Here is a 20,635-nt window from a genome sequence, read left to right on the forward strand (position 1 = left end):
GAAAGCTAATCAAGAAATGTATTAAGTTATGTCCAATAAAAAAGGTATCATCTTATTTTCTTTTCCATGTTTTATTTTGTTTGATTTCTATTGATAACCTTAAGAGTGGACTAACACGGCTACCACACTCCTTCACTCAGTGTGTAATTAAACTCTGGAATTCGATGCCAGAGAATGTGGTAGTAGTAGTAGTAAAAGCAGTTAGCTCAACAGGTTTTACAAAAGGTTTGGATAATTTTCTAAAGGAAACGTTCTTAAGCCATTATGAAGATGGATTGAGAAAATCCACTGCTTATTTCTAGGATAAACAGCATAAAATCTGTTTTACTGTGTTGGAATCTTGCCAGGTACTTGCCACTGTTAGAAACATGGTACTGTGGGCTTGATGGCCCTTCAGTTGGCAACACTTATGTTCTTATGCTCTTATGGCTCAGTGTCCTGTTTTAAGGGGACATCCTGGATTACTCTTAAGCGCTTAATACAGCCTCTTCTCTTATTTCTGGGAGATTCAAAGAGAGAATAGAGCAATTTCCTCCTGCTGCTACTGTCAGACTACTGGGGAATCAACAATAGGAAAAAAAAATCAGGAATTAAAAATATAAAATGACTCAGACTATCTGCATTGAATATATTTAATAGCCGTAGTCATGAAACAGTCTGCTATTATCACATGCCAAAATTTATCCCATCCTCTGCTTTTACTGGTGTGTAGAAATGTTTGCAGCTATTACTTGGTTCCTGTACTGAACTTTGAAAAACCTAGGTGAGAGACAGAATGGAGGCCTGCCCAGATCCTTTATTATGCATCCCCTGCTGTAGCACAAACTTATAAGCTGCATTGTATTAATACAATCCAATTAAACAAATTGTTAAAGACATGAACACAAAGGACAAATGGTTCACAATTGCCCTTAATTTTCTGTCTCTGAATGGAAGCATAAGGGGAGTTTTCAAAGAGCAGCCTGCTCCCTGATACAGCATCCTCAGTTAGAGTAGTCACAAAGAAAAAATCCAAATGCTCTAACAAGATGGCGACGGCTGCGCGCGGGAGTGGAAAAAAAAAGAGATAATGGTTTACCACGTCTTCTTCCTTCCTTACTGTGGACGAGGCTTCCAGCCAGCCCAGCACCGAAACAACTTATGGTTACGCGACGAAGGAGGCTTGTTGCAGGCAGCAGCGAATAGTAAACCGGCACCAAACAGGCAGGCTCGACTCCGTCCTTCGCTTCCTGCCCTCTCAGCGTCCCGCCCAAAAGGAAATGACATCACTGGAAGGCGGGACACAGACGCAGAGAGGGCAGGGAAGTGAAGGACGGAGTCGAGCGTGCCTGCCTTTTACTGCAACTTCGTCTTCGGGGCGGACGGGCGGTGGTAAGTCATTGCGTGCATTTGCCGTTCGCGTTTGGGGGGGCAATGCCCCCCTCGCCCCCCCCAGTCTACGCCCATGTTAAAATGTAATGCAAAAAAGTGTAGAGTGATGCACACAGGGTGTAGAAAGAGTCGCATTTGCTAGGGGTGAAAGGCTGATAAGCACAGGCAGGCAGAGAGACTTTGGGGTGATAGCGTCAGAGGATCTAAAGGCAGCAAAACAATGTGGCATGGCAGTGGCTGTAGCCAGAAGGATGCTAAGCTGCATAGAGAGAGGCATATCAAGTAGAATAAAGAGATATTAATGCCTTTGTATAAGTCCTTGGTGAGGCCCCATTTGGAGTATTGGAGGCCGTATCTTACTAAGAACATCAAAAGATTTGAGGTGGTTCACAGAAAGGCGACAAAAATGATATGGAGCTTGTGCCAAGAGACATATGAGAAGAGACTTGAAGACCTCAATATGTATATCCTAAAGGAAAGTACGAATGGGGGAATATGATAGTTGTTTATTTAAAAAGTATTAATGTACAAACTAATCTTTTTCAGAGATGGGGAAGTCATGAGTTGAGGTTGCAGGATGGGAGACTGAGGAGCAATGTCAGGAAATACTTTTTCACAAAAAAAGTGGTGGATGCTTGGAATGCCTTTCCATGGGAGATTGTGAAGATGACAGAATTCAAGAATGTGTGGGATAAACAGAGGAACACTAAATAGAAAAAAAGGATGGAATCCAATTAAAGCAAAACTTAGATGACCTCGTAACTGGAATGAGCTTTAACTGCAGCTTTAGAGGACGGGATTTCTACGGTCCATTTCCTGTAAATGGCAAAAACAGATCAGGATCAAGGCTGGAGTGGGATTTGATGGCAACTCCAATAGTTGGGAAGCAGGACCAGTGGCAGGCAAACTTATAAGGTCTGTGTCCCAAAATTGGCAGGGAGAGCCAAAGATTTATACCAGTGTTAAACCATGAAGAAGTGGAACCAGTGCAGAGTGCCAGATTCATCTCTGGCCACTTTGTTGGGGAGACTGAATGGACCATGCGGGTCTTTATCTGCCGACATTCACTAAGTTACTATGGAACTTGTTTTCAAAGCATATGGACATCTCAAAATGCCCAAATGGATGTCCATGTGCTTGAAACATCCAAATCCCAATTTTGCAAAGGTAGAAAAGGGAAGTCCAAATAGCAAGGGAGCAAGTTGTGGATGTGTTTTGGGAGGGACTAGGGGAGGCCCTAAATCAGGATATTCAACAGCAATTACCAAATGGGAAAAAATATCTAAGTCTAAAAAGGGCATCTTTAAAGTTAGACCTGTTTCAGTCACGTCCAGCGTGCAAAAAGATGCTGTGATTGAATAGCTGATCACTGTAGGGATTAAAGCATGACACGTCCTTAATCCCCCGGTGGTTGCTGTCTCTCTCCCCAGACCTGCAGAGAGACAAAGCCAGGCTTGGGACAAACACCTGCCCCTTGCCCCTCCCCCCCCCCTTTCATGAAAAATGCATACTATTGAAAAATAGTACACACACAAGTGAACAGTGCTCACATGCACAACTATTTCTCAATAGTGCACACTGCAAATGGTGCACACACTATTCATGACAGATGAAATGCGACAAAAATTCCAGGTTTTTTTATTGTCACTTTTTAGAAAATTACATGGGAAATTTCATTTCAGATTACTTCACATCCCTAATAATTACCTAAATGTGAACATCTCTGAGAAAAAGTAACTAAAATCACAAAAACAAATGAGATTTTAATGAATTCTGTTAGAGTAAACAATTTGTAATACAATAGTCCAAACCTCATCCTTTTATGTGAAAAAAAACATATAATTTTTTCAGACTGCTTATGGACACAGGACATGAAAAATTGACCTTTTCTCAACATTTTGGATCCCCTGCTTTAATCAATTTTTCTCACAGATGGTCGCAAATAATAAAGAATTCCATCTATGTAATTACACAGTGCTACAATGAATCTCTTACTTATTGTCAGGGACCTATGCACATATTTTCAACTTTTTTGACAGAAGTGTGACTTCCCAAATTTGTTTTAAATAGTGATCTGGAGTCCTGTGAATTTTCAAGTGTTTAAAATGAGAGAACTGAAATATTAATAATTTTTAAAAAGGAGTCAGGTGAGTTAAGAGTTTTGTAAATAAAATTTTCAAGTTTAATCCTTAGGAAATTGAATTTGTATTAGCATCACCTAAACACAGTTTCATAGGACATTTGGTATTTCCAAAGCTTTGCCTGGAATCTCTTCTCTCTCTCTTTCACTTGTACCAGGGGTGTCCCTATGCTCGAGAGGAAAAAAACATGTTTCAATCAATGGCATCTCAATGATTTTAGGTTAAAAGAAATGGCTGTATCAGTCCACGACAAGGACCAATTTTGCAGAACCGAGTCTTGACAAGTAACATATCACTGAGAGATCTTGCTCCTTCCAGGCTCTGATGCAGGCAGGACAGGTGCCTTTGATATTGGGAAGAAATGTGGTTTTCTCATTGCTGTAACATATGCATAGAAATTGGTCTGGGTTATCAATCAGTAACAGGAAGACGAGAGATACCATTTAATCCATAGCATGCAAAACTTCAGCATCAACCATATGCAGATCCTGCCATTTCTGTGTGTCTCCTTCAACTGATTTGCAGATGAAGTCTTCCAGATGCACATCTGCCCTTTAAAGACCACTTTTACAAGGAGCTTTACTTTACACCCCAAATGAAACAGTGCCATGACGAACACCATTTTCCAACAGTACCTCCATAAATTAAGAGGGGAAATGTAAGTTCCTTCTTTATAAAACTTCCCTTTTCAACATACCTACTTCATATGTGATGCATCCTTCATGTTTAGTTTGGGATTCACAAAAGCCTGATTGAAATTAAACAGCAAACAGTTCACTATGTCATAGCATCAGGGGATAAAACCAACTTTTTTGTTAAAAAAAAAGGTATTCTTTAAGGGTAATCTGAAGCCAAGGGTCAACCAATTTGTTTCAAAGGAATAGACAAGTTAATTCTGGAGATTTATATGCTCTCAAACCCCCAGCACCTGTTTCAGGACTTGTAAAGCAGAGAAGATGACACAATAGTGACTCTCACCGTCTTTAAATACTTTCAGCATCCCTGGCTTCTAGAAAGCAGGTCGCACAGTTTGCAGCAGTTCTGCCAGAGTTGTAACCCAAGCTTGAATCCCCTTCCTGATTGGTAATCAACGGACTTTGTTTTGCTGATTTGCGGTGCGCAAATATGTCAAGGTGGGTTTTCTGCGATGTGCTTAGATCCTTGAAAATTAACACAATTTAGAAAATTTATTGGAAAAGTTATAAGGTAAACTGAACATAATGATGTCCTCTTTCAATCAAATTATGTGATTTGGTCTGAGCTAAAAGGTAATTTTAAGTTTTAAATATACAAATATACAGACAGATATACAATAGTGGGCATAAGTCCTGCATCGCCTGAGTAAATTACCACTTTTTGATGTAATTTATCACTTACGTCTCTTGCTTGAGGAAATATATACTAGTTGCTATATATCATTTTGTTACACATATCATCCTATATTCATTTAAGTCACCATCATGCACTGTTTGGGTAGACTTGTAGGTAACTGCATGATGTTGATGGTAAATATGGAATTGTGCCCAAATATGAGGATCAAAATCAGCCAGTCAGCACATAGAACCAGATTTTATCAACGGGTACCAAAAATTCAACACACAAAATTCAGCGCTCAACTTTGGACGTGAGAACTTACACCAGCTGAAACCTGGTATAAATTCTGGTGTGCAAATTGGACACAGATCTGCGCTATTCTGTAACACTGTGTGCATGTCTTGTGAGTGCTCCTGACCTGCCCATGCTCCTTCCATGGCCACACCCCCTTTTGAGTTGTATGCAATCCAATTTAGGCACCCATTGTTACAGAATAGCACATAGCCAGGTTGATGCCCAAATTATAATTAGTGCCAATTAAGTGCTTACTGGTTCCAATAACTAAATTATTGGAGCTCAATAATTATTTTGGATGCTGATCTAGGATCTGCACCCAATTTTGAGCAACCTTTATAGAATCTGGGGGTTAGTATATGACCAATCAGAAGCAATAGTAGCCAGCCACATTTAGACCTTGACTTGATATGGGAACTATAGATTTCCCATGATGTCAGATATGGGAACTATAGATTTCCCATGATGTCAGATACTGGCACATTTTATTCCAGTTGACCAGCACACCAAAAGCCATGAAATCCAAAATTTCAGTACTTGTTAAATTGAGTCAGGATAGTTGTTCTTCATGAAGAGGGTTATTGGAGCAGAGAAATTACATCAAGAGAAGAGTACAATTAGAGTACCATGATTCGAGTACTACAGAAGATGATGGAGACTGGAAATACAAAGGACAGGTACCACTCTGGGTGACTATGGAAGACAACTGTCAGGCAGGATCGTATTTTGAGAAAGAAATCTCTCACAAATATTAAGCTTATATTGCCTTAGCTGTTAAGAGAATGGCAGGCCAAATGTTCAGTTACAGTGAGTTCATGCACTGCAAGAAGAAGGTGCCTAGAATTTGGTCTGAGAGGGTGCAAGGCCAGGGAGAAACCACTACTGGCACTCAAACAAAGGAAAAAGATGATTGGCTTGGGCTGTGAAATATTCAAAGTGAAGCAAGGAAATGTAGGAAAAGGTCTTGTTTAGTGACAAAAGTATATTTTGCATCTTTGGGACTATGTAAGATGATCTGCAGGCAAGCAATTCAATCCAGAAGAGGTCCTGTGAGAAGGCTTCCAGAGAGGGAGAGATCTTCATTGGTAAGAATTTGCAGGGAAATTGTTTTTAAACTTGGGGAAAGTTAAACTTAGAATTAAATTGGTAACCTCAGGGACTTTAATTTACGTTACTCTGCTCACTTGGCAAAGGAGTTTAAGGAATAGTTTTTCTTAGCATATACAATCTCTGTTACAGTTCCATAGGCTATCATTTAATGGGGCTATTTTACATTTACTATAGTAAAGCATAGCTGACAGGCACAGGAAACCTCAGTTTAGACATTTTAACTTTAGCCATTTCAAAGACATCGCTACCAATACAAACAGAAAGAAAGGTAGGCTCATACTTGTGAATATCTAGTTAAAATTATTTGCTAGAGAGAAACCTTTACAGAGAACCATTTGCAAGAGTTTTCCATTTAGGCAGCAAGATAAACCCTGTGTTCAGTTATCTGTCAATCAAACCACAATGACTGATTAAAGGAAAAGGTTCTAAGGGCCCTACTGGCACACTGATTGCAGTGTGAATCACCAAGGAAGCACAAACACATAAGTAGGGCAGGGCCAAGTTCCCCTCAGTCCAGAAGAGGTGCTGTGAAAAGACTTCCAGAGAAGGAGAGATCTTCATTGATAAGAATTTGCTGGGAAATTGTTTTTAAACTTGAGGAAAGGCAGATTGAGAATTAAACAGGTAACCTCAGCAACTTTATTTTCAGCTATTCTGCTCACTTAGGAAAGAAGTTTAAGGAATAGTTTTTCTTAGCATATAAAGTCTTTGTTACAGTTCCATAGGCTAGCACTTAAGGGGGCTATTTTACAGTTACTATAGCATCAGTATAAACCACAGCTAATAATAGGCACAAGAAGCCTCAGTTTAGACTTATTCCCACCCAGTCACCCAAACTCCTGCCCACCTCTAGCCTAATCTCTGATTTATAGGCTCTTAAATAAATTAGGAGGCTATAAATTTAATTAGGGCATCTCTATCAGCCAGTAATTAGCTCTTAGAAATACAGTCTACTTAGATCCATAGAGGGGAACCTACTAATATAATAATAATAATAATAGCAGCAGAGCCTAGCATATAACTAACAATCTTAGGGGACTTTAGTTTACATATTCCCACTCCATTAGCAACTTAATTAAGAAATCACCAATAATAAGATGCAGGCAGCAGTCCAGCAGCGAGATGGAAGCTATCCAGACTTTTGCAATGTGTCACATGTTTATCTCCAAGTTGGTAAAAAGTTGTATATGTGTACTCAGTGCAAAGAGGTCCTAGCACTCAGAGCACAGGTCCGATCTCTAGAGGATAGAATAGCAGAAATTGGAGGAGCTGAGACAGACAGAGAGGTCTATAGAGGGGGCCTACAGGGACACAGTAGAGAAGTCTTATCTCCAGTCTGACAATCTCTGTGCTGCCATGGAGGTGAATGGTCTCCTGAAGGAAGAGCATCACTGTGGAGAGGCAGGAAGTGATCCTGTAGCATGATTAATTCCCCTGTTGCTCTCTGAGTTGTAGGAGTTACTCCTCTCTGCTGGTGTGCTTCCCAGACAATGTCTCAGTCTCAGCCCTAGGCCGCCCTGCACTCATATCTGCAAAGTCACATGAACCCCCCCCCCCCCCCCCCCCCCCCCCCGTAACAAATTTCAATCCCGGAACTAGAAATTATTGACTCTGTTCCTCTGCTTACTGCCAGAAGCAAATAATTGCTCTCTTTTCTTCCTCGTGTAAACTCTGATCAAGACAGTCAAAGAAACCTATCTCCATGTGTCTTCCCCCAAATTATAATGCTTTATCAGTTTCTCACTGGTGGAAAGCAGCTATCATCTATTCTACTGGCCTACAGGTTTCTGAGGTCCCTTCTCCCTTCACCTACCTTGAACTTCTACTTGTCAAATTGGTTACCTCCCGCGCTCTTCACCCTCCCACCCTCTTCACCTCCTCCTTTTCTATTTTCCTCTCTCTAGAGAAATGGGAATCCTGCTTTCAGGCCCTTGTGGCTGCCATAATACACTTCCCTAATTTACTTATTTTGGGTGACTTTAACATGCATGTTGACAGAAAAGCCAAACTCTTCTTAGATCTTCTGGCTGATCTTTCTTTGCGATAATGGATTTCCTTCCTGACCCATATTGCTGGTCATACTTTAGACTTACTCGTCACTTCACAGGATTTGCCTCTTTGACCCCTCTTTCAGAACCAACCATTTCCTTATTCTTTTTGAATTCTCCGTTTTCACTATCCCGCCATTGCCATCAGTTACTACCAGATGTTGGATTAGACCTCTCTCTCATATAAACACCAATGACGTTTCCCTAGCCCTCTTTGCTCTTCCCATGGACTTTTTGTCTAACTCCCTTGATGACCAGGTTGAAATTTGGCACTCAGTTATGACTCGTAACCTGGATAAAATTGCTCCTAAAAATCTAATTCAGTCTAACTCTTCCCACAGTAACCGCTGATTTTCCTCAGATCTCCACCTGCTTAGGATTCAATAACCATCGAGCAGAAAGACTCTGGAAAAAATCATGAACCTTAATTAATTTACGTAAATGTAAAGCTCTCTACCACTAGTACAATTCCCACTTGAAGAAGGCCAAAAAGGCACACATCACAAACATGCTCTTGAAATCCCCTAATCCGTCTAAGGATCTTTACTCAATTTATCGACAGTCGCTCAAACCTTCAAAGATGAACTCGACCATTGATGCCCCCTCAGCTGAGACATTACCCATATATTTTGTACATAAAATTGACACTTTATTATAGCCATTTCCATCTCTCACTGGAACAGTGTTTGCTCCTTGCCCTCCCTGGGTTTATTTGATTAGTTTTCATTCCAAACCCAGTCACTTCAGTTCACCTATTGTCCAAGTGATCCTATACCACCTCTTTGATTAAAACTACCCGAGTTGGGTATGCTTCACACGCTCCTAGTGGTAATAAATCTCAGTTTAACTACTGGCCACTTTCCAAATTCTTGGAAGTCTGCTATTGTCTTTCCCTTACTGAAAAAAAATGAACTTAGCTCCTTCTTTACCCAGTCATTGCTGACCTGTCTCTAACCACTCATGTATGAAAAAAATACTCAAAAAGATAGTGTTCTACCAGTTCTCTGACTTCTCCGCTAGCTTTTCATCCATGTCAATCCGGCTTTAGGCTTCATTTTAGTATAGGAACTGTATTAGCATTGCTGCTTTGTGAACTTCATTCTCAATTTGACCAGCACAAAATTGTTTTGGCAGTCTCTCGTGACCTTTCTGCGGCGTTCGATCTTGTCAACAACTCTCTTCTACTTTCTCATCTGTCAATACTAGGCATCTCTGGTGATGTTCACTTCCTTTCTTTCTAAATGTTCTTTTCAGGTTACCACCCCCACTTCTGTTTCTCAAAAAACAGCATTTTATTGTGGTATCCCCCAGGGATTCATTCTGTCTCTGTTGCTATTTAATCTGTTCCTAAGTCCTCAGGCAACCCTTATTCAGTCTTTTTTTTATTTCTCTGCCTTTTTCTTTGAAGATGATATTCTTCTCATTTATGTGACTTATCTTTCTTCTCCCACAATTTCTCGACTTCAGACATGTCTGTATTCAGATGCCAAGTGGTTATTCGAACACCAACTTGTGCTCAGTGTTGACAAAACTGTTACTTCTTGGTTCTTTGATTCCTCTACCCCCCACCCCCACCTCCTACCCACCATCTCCTTTTTGGGCATATCTATTACCCTGGTCCCTCATTTTCACTATCTAGGGGTTATCCTTGAGTCTTACCTATCATTTCTACCCAAGATCACACACCTAAGCTTTGCTCTCTCAACAACTACTGATTAGTTCTTCCTAGTCCTAAGTGCCCATCTTTAGAATCTATCATACACTGTGCTTTTTTCTTTCAGTTCGTATTGTTTGGAATAATCTTCCCCTCACTCTTCGAAGTGATTTATTTATTTATTTATTTGCATTTGTATCCCACATTTTCACACCTATTTGCTGGCTCAGTGTGGCTTACAATACATTGTGAATGATGGAAGTACAATTAGTTGCAGTACATTATGGGTTGCATTATGAAGAGTTATGGGAAGACAGAGTAAATTCAGGAGATCATTTTGGAATAGAACAGCGGAATATAACAGTGGTGAATTGAAAGGGGGACAAAACAGTATCGAGGGAACATAAAGGTCTAACAATTTTATCTGTGGGTAGGGTTTTAAGAGTGGTGAGGATATGGGAGAAGAGACTTCAGAAGAGAGTGTATTGGTGCGTATCTATTAGTTTGTATGATCTGTCTTTTAAAAGTTTTAAAACCAACCTTAAAACATGGCTTTTTAGGCAAGCCTTTGGGGAGATAGTTGATTGTACTCTCCAGGTAGAGACATCTCCTAGTTCTTTTACTTTCTCCTTTTCCCTCTCTTTGTACGATTGTATTGCTTTCCTATCATCGATTGTAGTTCCTTTTCCCTTTCCTGCTGTTATTTTAGCCTGTACACTGCTCTGTTTCACTTCAGTGGCTAGAGCAGTCTAGCAAGTAAATAACAATAAATAAATAGGGACCTGTCCTCCAGGTGATGCAATATCCTCTTGCACCAAAGATATATCTCCAGGCGTTTCTGTCCTGGAGAGAAGGGTTAGGATGTCTATTGTAGTTGGAGATTTGATCACTTTGCATAACTTATTAGAAAATGTACAAATAAGATAACAACGTCTATGAATATCTATTATCCCTGTTCCTTCTATGTATCCCTTTTGTCTAACAAAAATCTCAATAAAATCTCCTTTAAAACAAACGAGCCCAGCTGTCAAAAACTATGTAACATAAGATAGTAAATGTTGGCAGATAAAGAACTGAACAGTCCATCCAGTTTGCCTCTCTCTCTCTCTCTCTCTCTCTCTCTCTCTCTCTCTCTCATCGAAGCCTATTCCAGCCGTGATCCTGATCTCACTCCAGTTATGAGGTCACTTAAATTGTGCTTTAATTGGATTCCATCCTTTTTCCATATAGTGTTCCTCTGTGTTTATCCCATGCATTCTTGAATTCTGTCTTTGTTTTTGTCTTCACAACCTCCCGCAGGAGGACATTCCAGGAATCCACCACCCTTTCTGTGAAAAAGTATTTCCTGACATGGCTCCTAAGTCTCCCACCCTGCAAACTCAACTCATGAATATAGATTAGACCAGAGGTTTCCAAACCTATCCTGGAGGACCTCTAGCCAATCAAGATTTCAGGATGTCCACAAGATAGACCTGTGTGCAGTGGAGGGAGAAGACCAAGGAATGGACCATTTGGGGAAAGGTGAGGTCACAGGATGAGGATCTGGGGAAGGAGCCTCAGGAACAACATTAGCAAATGTTCACAGAAAGGGTGCTGGATCCTTGTGACACCCAAGGTCAAAGAAGCTGTAGTGGGAATCAAACCCAGGCTGCCAGGCTCAAAGCCCACTGCACTAACCATTAGGCTACTCCTCTGCTCTTCCCCTGCAGGTATTATATTGGGTCAGATGGGACATTGTGGACCACTTTTGTTGAAGGACAGTATATTTATTTATAAAGCAGGGGTGGTGGGTAAAATAAAAAATGTATTCTCCAGTGTTGGATTCAGAGTACAGCTCCCAATTTTTGGCATTGGAGAAATGCATTTCAAAATTTGGTACTTATAGAAGCAAGGGATGCACATATGACCTTGAAAAGAAGGAAGACAATTGTGGTCTGTTTGGGAACCATATGTATTATTGTTATCTCCCAGAGTACATAATCTCCTATTGAACCAGATCTCTTTGTAATTTGGAGAAGTTTTATATTTGGGGAAGGGTTTAGGAGGGAGAGGGGGTAGGTAAAAGAGGAAGTTGGGGGATTACGATGGACTACTCTGATTATTTAGAACATTTGCACCTTAAGTGGGGGGCTATAAGAGCCCAAGCTCTCCACATTTTCTCTATCTTTGTAAGATTCTGTTGAAGGATTACTTAGGTGCACTGACACTATTAATATATGATCTTTGCCCCTTGTCCTTTGCATCTCATGGGGAGCAGGGTGTTGGGGAAGGGGGTGGGGGGAAAGTGAGGGAAATTGTATATTAGCTTGTAGGGGCCAAGGTACAGATAAGAAGTTAAACACAAAAAACCTTGATGGCTGATTCTGCAGCCGGTAATTGCCTTGGCTGTTTTTTTTCATTGAACTGTACACATGTTCTGGTATTTGTGTTGTTTATAATTCATCATCAATAAAAAAATATTTTCAATAAAATATGCATGTTCACGAATAGCCAGGAATGCAGTACATATGCATGTCCGCGAATGTGCAAAACCACAAATCTTGAATGCGCAAATACCAAAAACATACTGTAATTCAGTGTTTATTGCATTGTTTCCCAGGTCGGTCCTGGAGTACCACCTACCAGTTTACAATGAATATGCATAAGATACATTTGACTACAATGGAGAGAATGTATACAAATCTATCGCATGCATATTTGTTGTACATATCCTGAAAACCAGACTGACTGGAGAATACTCCAGGACAAGCTTGAAAGGCACTGCTTTACTAGATTCATAATTTGGAGAACTGTCAATCCAGACAAAATAAAAGAGAGCTCATCCACAAAAGTTTGCCCAAGTGGTCAAAGTGGCTGTGATTAACATCCTGATTTTAACAGTAACTCTTGAGGCTGTCATGCAGAGTCTTGTGCAGTCCACAGGTCCAGGGGACAGTAGGAAAAGACAGTTCAGAGACATAGCGCAAGAAAGCAGAACCCAGCACCAGTTAGAGATCAGAGGGAAAGTGCTTTCTCCTAAACATGCAAGTTCCCAGATTACTAAAACAGCTAGTAAAAGGCTAAAAGATATGTTAGAGAAAAAATCTGGCACAGTGTAAGTAGGTGGAAGGAGGAGGCGGTAACCTTATACACTGTTAGGCATAAAACAGGAGATTAATTGACCTTCCACTCCAGGAAAACACAGTTTCTCCTAAATAGCAATCGAAACAAGCTGGTTGCCCACTTTCAAGGCATAGGAAGTATTCTGATAGTTTTGGGGAGGCATTCAACTGGAAACAAAAAAAAGGCAGTGTTTTTGGAAGAACCGTAAAGAAAGTTGTATGTTATCTTTTTGACTCATATTAAAAAGTAAATAAAAAACCCAAAGAACTAAAACTGTCTAACTTAAAATGCCACAGTGCTTATTGAGAAAGACTGGGACTAAGTCTTAACACATAGGACACTTGATATCTGCACCATAAAATATCCTTAACAGCAGACACAACCCACCAGAAAGAAGACAGCACCAAAGAAATGATTAGAACTGCTAAGTGCTTTTGGCATGGAAACAGATCCCCTTTCCATGGATGCCCCTGTTACACGACTGCCTGGTGCTATGTGACAAAGAGAGCCAGTAATAATCCGTGAAACACATTAACAGCTAAGGCAGGAGCAATCCTGGAATCTGTTCCGCTGCCTTTATTATTTTTTGAAAGGAATTTGGTTAAAGTCTGGTGTCGCTCATCATCCATCAACAGATGCTTCAGCTACTGGCCGGCTATCCCCAGAGGATGCTCCTCTATTGACATCTTCTGGCCAAAGTCAATAAAATGTCATTGGCCTTCACTCGCCTCCAACAGGTGTCTTCTGCTTTCTTCTGTCAATAGGGAAAAGTCTCCCTGTGGCCTGGCTTATTCACAGCCCGGTGTCTCCGTTTAGTGTCTCCACTGACAGGTGGTCCCCTCGCTAACCAGACAACAGGAGCTTCATTGTGTATCCTGCAAAGGGCAAGTGAGCCATAACGGTAAACCAAGGAGTCCATCTGATCTTATTCTAACTAAAGCTCTAGAAATCCAGATTGGGCCCCCTTCCCTCCCCCCCCCCCCCCCCCCCAAAAAAAACAAATATAGCAGACAGTACATTATTCTAGCCTATTTCTCACATATTTTAAACAGTGAGAAAGTATTCATTTCCTTTTGAAGGCATTGCTCATCCCTGTGCAAAAAAAGAAACAAACAGCCTGGTTTACTGGACATAAATGTAGTTGCAGTGGTTTCAAACAGATGCACAATTCAATTTTCCAAATAGGTATCATTCTCTTAAGATGTGTTTTGGATGACACAGAAGTTGTGGGCACGGTGATTGGCTTGTCCGGAGCCCAAATTTTTAACAGAGGGTGAGCTTCACCCAACGCCAGCCTGGATGATTATGACAGGCTTTAGGAGGGGCCTTGCTTGTCCAGGCCAGAGAGGAGGAGTGGCTTAGGTCAGGGGTGCGGTGATGGCCAGGGCAGAGAAGGGTAGGAGATGTCTATGAGCCCTAACAAGCCCTTTAATTGGGCAGAATCTTTTTAACTTTGTAATGAGGGAAATATCATCCAATGGGATTCTTCCTTTCACTCAATTGGGAGGAGTTGGATGGGGACTTTTTAAGGCGGAGCCTCCTGGGAGTAGGATGCATCCTGCTTACCGTCCTACTCACCCTTACCTGGATGCTGTCTTTGCTTGGTTCATTGCAGCTTGGTGGGGGGGGGTACCTGAGCTAGCAGCAACTTTAAAGGAGGTCCTTTGAAGAGTGCCTTAACATTCACAGGGTGGTCAATATCAGGCCTATGCTCGTAAGCTTAGGATTTGTTTACTCTGGACTCCTTGCTGGGTATAGCAGGTTGTCCCCTTTTGTTATGTTGTTTAAATGTTCACTGCTTGGGTAAAATATTGCTTTTCCACCAAAAAAGTGAAGCTGCAGCCTTGTTACATACCATTACAATATGTTCTTACTTAAGAAGTATTGTGTGTTGAGCATGTTCATTATGTATATTACCACTGGGGGGGGAAATGTCTCACATCCCCTGTTAGCCCATAAGAGCATCATAACTTAGAAGGCAGGCTAGACAATTGGCTATATGCTGGGAACTGTGGATTGAAGTGTCTGTGAACCTTGTTAAAATAGAATTTGTTGTAAATTTTCTATTACAATTTACTTTCCTAGAAGCTCCAGTTACTTCCATTAGGCTCTTCTGCAACAGACTCCTGATCAGGGTTCCATGCTGGCCAGTGAAAATTCACAGGCTTGTGATACAAGACAGTCATGAGTGCTTTAGGGTCTGATTAAATCCTCTCCTCAAGGTCACCCATTAACTCACAACTTCTTGTGTGCATCTGTAACTGCAGAGTGTATCTACTTTGGTGTTCGTGTGTTTCCTATTGGGAACAGTATAGAAAAAATCATGTCCTGATTTAGGGGCCCTTTTACTAATCCACGGCGCCTATGTGCGCCCAACATGCGTCAACTTGGAGTTACCACCCGGCTACCATGTGGCCCGTGCAGTAATTTTATTGTTTATGCTTGTCCCTATGCGCGCCAGAAAATATATTTTATTTTCTGGCGCACGGCAAAAATTGGGCGGTAACTCTGATTTGACGCACGTAGGCAATTACTGCACGGTTAACACGAGAGACCTTACCGCTAAGTCGATGGCTGGTGGTAAGGTCTCAGACCCAAAATGGATGTGCGCCAATTTTTATTTTGCCACACGTCCATTTTCGGCAAAAATTTAAAAAAAGCATTTTTTACAGGTGTGCTGAAAACCCATGCCTACATTACCACAGGCTATTATTCAGCTCACCATAGTAAAAGGACCCCTTAGTGACATTTCTTTTGCAATGAAATAGGAGATCAGAGTATAAATTATTCGCTTTTCTCGCCCCTTCAGCATCTATGGGGAAATTTAATTAATCAGTCTTTCGGAAAGGCAGCATTTGTAGCTTAAAAAAAAAAGTCCAAAATGTAACTTGGGGAAGAAAATCCCTGCCAAAAGCAAAAGCAGGAAAAGCCCTGATCCAGTTTTATCCAAGTGCGAATGAGCCTTATTTGACATCTCCTTGAGTATCTTAATTTCATTTCATGCAGGAAAAGAAGAATTATGTTCCCTTTAAAATATGGTTTTCCACAGCTAAAATTAAGGGCTCCTTTTCCTAAGCCGCAGTAGTGATTCCCGCGAAAAAGCCATTCAGTTCCAACGGGCTTCATTGCATTTGACGCACGAGAATCACTACCACAGCTAAGTAAGAGGAGCCCTAAATAAAAACCCAAAAGGAGGAGAAACCAAAACACATGTACTACACAAGAGAGAAAATCCGAACATAAGCCCAAATGTTGTACAAACTCAAGGGTCCTTTTACTAAGACGCGAAACTTTCTATGCGCACCCAATGCATGCCAAAATGGAGTTACCACCTGACTACTATGTGGCTCTTGCGGTAATTTCATTTTTGGCACCGTCCGCTACGCAAGTCTGAAAAATATTTTTTATTTTCTGGTGCACATAGCGGCTGTGCGCCAAGTGGCATCTGATGCACGTAGGTCATTACAGCCCAAATTCTTTACCACTAGGTCTGTGGCTGGTGGTAAGGTCTCAGACCTAAAATGGACACGCAGCAATTGTGATTTTGCCACACATCCATTTGCGGCCAAAAAAAAAGCCTTTTTACAGGTGCGCTGATAAATGATTCTGCGCACGCCCAAAACCCGCGCCTACACTACCACAGGCCATTTTTCAGCGTGCCTTTGTAAAAGGGCCCCTCAGAAACAAAATAAACAAAACAGACCCAGTGGCGTAGCCAGAGGGCAATTGTTGAGTGGGCCAACAAGTTGAATGGGTGGGCACTAGAGTTGCCAACTTTTTGAAAGAGAAAAATCTGTCACCTGAAGCACCCATGCCCCGTCCCTATCCCACTCCCAATAATTTCAGTGAGGGTAGCAGTGCAGCCTTCAGTGACTGCAGGACACATAGAGGGGCATAATTGAACAGGGACAGCCATCTCTAAGGGCACCCATCTCTAAGGATGTCCCAGCGAAGGGGCAGGGAAACCACTATTATTGAAACAAGATGGGCGTCCATCTTTCATTTCGATAATACGGTCGGGGACGCCCAAATCTCAACATTTAGGTCAACCTTAGAGATGGTCGTCCTTAGAGATGGTCATCCCCAGTTTTCGGCGATAATGGAAACCCAGGATGCCCATCTCAAAAACAACCAAATCCAATGCATTTGGTCATGGGAGGAGCCAGCATTCATAGTGCACTTGTGCCCCTGACATGCCAGGACACCAACCGGGCACCCTAGGGGGCACTGCAGTGGACTTCACAAATTACTCCCAGGTGCATAGCTCCCTTACCTTGGGTGCTGAGCCCCCAACCCCCCCCCCCAAAAACCCACTCCCCACAACTGTACACCACTACCATAGCCCTAAGGGGTGAATGGGGGCACCTACATGTGGGTACAGTGGGTTTCGTGTGGGTTTTGAAGGGCTCACATTTACCACCACAAGTGTAACAGGTAGGGGGGGGGGGATAGGCCTTGGTCTGCCTGCCTGAAGTGCACTGCAGTACCCACTAAAACTGCTCTAGGGACCTGCATACTGCTGTCATGGAGCTGGGTATGACATTTGAGGCTGGCATAGAGGCTGGCAAAAAAAAAAATTATTATTTTTTAGGGTGGGAGGGGGTTGGTGACCACTGGGGGAGTAAGGAGAGGTCATCCCTGATTCCCTCTGGTGGTCAAGTTTGGGCACCTTTTTGAGGCTTGGTCATGAAAAAAAGCGACCAAGTAAAGTCGACCAAATGCTCGTGAGGGACGCCCTTCTTTTTTCCATTATCGCCAAGGGTGCCCATGTGTTAAGCACGCCCCAGTCCCGCCTTCGCTACGGTACCAACACGCCCCCAGGAACTTTGGTCATCCCCGTGACGGACTGCAGTTGAGGACGCCCAAAATTGGCTTTCAATTATGCCAATTTGGGTGACCCTGAGAGAAGGACGCCCATCTTCCGATTTATGTCGGAAGATGGGCGCCCTTCTCTTTCGAAAATGCCCCTGATAGAGGGTTAGGGGAAGTAAAAGAAACTGCATTATTGAGCTCCCATCAAGCCACAGTCCCCCATATGGTAAGCATCCGGACATATGCTTCCCCATATGGTATTGAAGCCAAATATATCCTACATCCACGGAACCCCCTGGCCCTCCTCTAACAATGGATAGAAAGCAGACCTAGAACATTCTAAGTCTCCCTGGATGGCTGGCTGGGTTCGTAAGCGTATGCAAATGACGTATACGTAATCGGAGTTCAACAAAAGTGATGTTTCTCGCATCACTTTTTTCACATAGCAATTCAAAGTATGTAATGTTGCTTATATCACTTGCTGAGTAGTTTGCAATACCTCACCACTTCTGCAGATAACTATTGGTACTGTTTACCTATTTAAACAACTCACTTTTGCAAATTAATACAGGCATGGGTTCACTAGGTTTCTTTCTCTTTTGTCTGACTTGTAGTTTTCCTACCACCTCTATGGTTTTCAGCTTATTTCACTTACACCCGCTCTTCTATAAAGCTGCTTGATGAATTTTATAATTTTTGAGTAACCATCCAGTTACTAGAGCAGCAAGATATGTTCCTGGGCCTGTGAAAGTAACAGGTCTCAGACTGAAGTTTAAATAAGCATTTATTTCATAATTACTACTACTTATCATTTCTAGAGCGCTACTAGACGTACGCAGTGCTGTACACTTGAACATGAATAGACAGTCCCTGCTCGACAGAGCTTACAATCTAATTAGGACAGACAAACAGGACAAACAAGAGATAAGGGAATATTAAGGTGAGGATGATAAAATAAGGGTTCTGAGCAAGTGAATAAGGGTTAGGAGTTAAAAGCAGCATCAAAAAGGTGGGCTTTTAGCTTAGATTTGAAGACGGCCAGAGATGGAGCTTGACGTACCGGCTCAGGAAGTCTATTCCAGGCATATGGTGCAGCAAGATAAAAGGAACGGAGTCTGGAGTTAGTGGTGGAGGAGAAGGGTGCAGATAAGAGAGATTTACCCAGTGAACGGAGCTCCCGGGGAGGAGTGTAGGGAGAGATGAGAGTGGAGAGGTACTGAGGGGCTGCAGAGTGAATGCACTTATAGGTCAATAAGAGGAGTTTGAACTGTATGCGGAAATGGATAGGGAGCCAGTGAAGTGACTTGAGGACAGGACTAATATGAGCATCACGACACTGGTGCAATATTAGTCGTGCAGCAGAATTTTGAACAGATTGAAGAGGAGAGAGATGGTTAAGTGGAAGACCTGTGAGAAGCACAAAGCTGAACACAGATTATGGGCAGCTTGGTGGAATAAAGATCTGGCACGATTGGGCTTCCCCAGCCATCCCGGGATACTTCAGTGAGGACGCGCTGTACCTTTCGGATATTGCGCAAGACCTGCTCATCAATGACTTCCAGGAGGTACTGGAGCAACATTTCTAAACACATTGCTTGACCCGGGGAATGCTTTGCGAGCCTAGGGACTGTTGGAGGTGTTGGAGCAGCGGACAAAAGGAGCTCGTCGCTTGAGGCCAGGACAAGGCAGATTGATCACCTAGCTGGCTCTAAACGACAGGTGGAATGCTGGGCTGCGGTACTGTGTAAAACCGGAAAGCCACGCGGCCACGCTGGAGGCGAGAACATGGCTGGCCGCCACATGGACCAGTGAGTCATGCTCCCTAGCTGGTGAGGCAGGGCAGGGAGAGGAAGTCTCTAATACGTTGGACTCAAGGCTTGGGTGCTTCCTAGGGTTATATGAGGAGTGGCCTAGTGGTTAGAGCACTGGTTTTACAGTCCAGACCTGGCTGGTTCAAATCCCACTACTATTCCTTGTGATCTTGGGCAAGTCACTTAACCCTCCATTGCCTCACGTGCAAACTTAGATTGTGAGCCCTCCTGGGACAGAGAAATATCCAGTGTACCTGAATGTAACTCACCTTGAGCTACTACTGAAAAAGGTATGAGCAAAATCTAAATAAATATTTGACATTCTACATGGAATCTTGCTACTATTTGAGATTCTACATGGAATGTTGCTATTCCACTAGCAACATTCCATGTAGAAGCCTGCCCTTGCAGATCAGCAATGCGGCTGCGCAGGCTTATGTGCAGGACGTCAGACTCACAGAAACAGAAGCCTGTGCGGCCGCATTGCTGATCTGCAAGGGCAGGCTTCTACATGGAATGTTGCTAGTGGAGGAGTAGCCTAGTGGTTAGAGCACCGGTCTTGCAATCCAGAGGTGGCCGCTTCAAATCCCACTGCTGCTTCTTGTGATCTTGGGCAAGTCCCTTAACCCTCCATTGCCTCAGGTACAAACTTAGATTGTGAGCCCTCCTGGGACAGAGAAATATCCAGAGTAACTGAATGTAACTCACAGCAAAAATCTAAATGAATAAATGTGTTCAATAAAGCTATGGCCATTTACTCCCAAAACATTTGCATTCTGTCCAGTCACTGTGTGCCTTATGTGTGAGGGTCGGGAGTGTGAGTGTGTGCAGCCTGCCTATGTTACATTATAGAGATGGGAAGCTTTAAATGTGCAGTTAATAACACAAGAGGTCAAGTCTACACATCCTCTGTCACTTTTGTGACTTGATCGTATCCATCCGGACATTAAAGGTTCCCAGAAATAATGTAGTAGACTA

This window comes from Microcaecilia unicolor, chromosome 2, assembly GCF_901765095.1.
Source record: "Microcaecilia unicolor chromosome 2, aMicUni1.1, whole genome shotgun sequence".
NCBI lineage: Eukaryota > Metazoa > Chordata > Amphibia > Gymnophiona > Siphonopidae > Microcaecilia > Microcaecilia unicolor.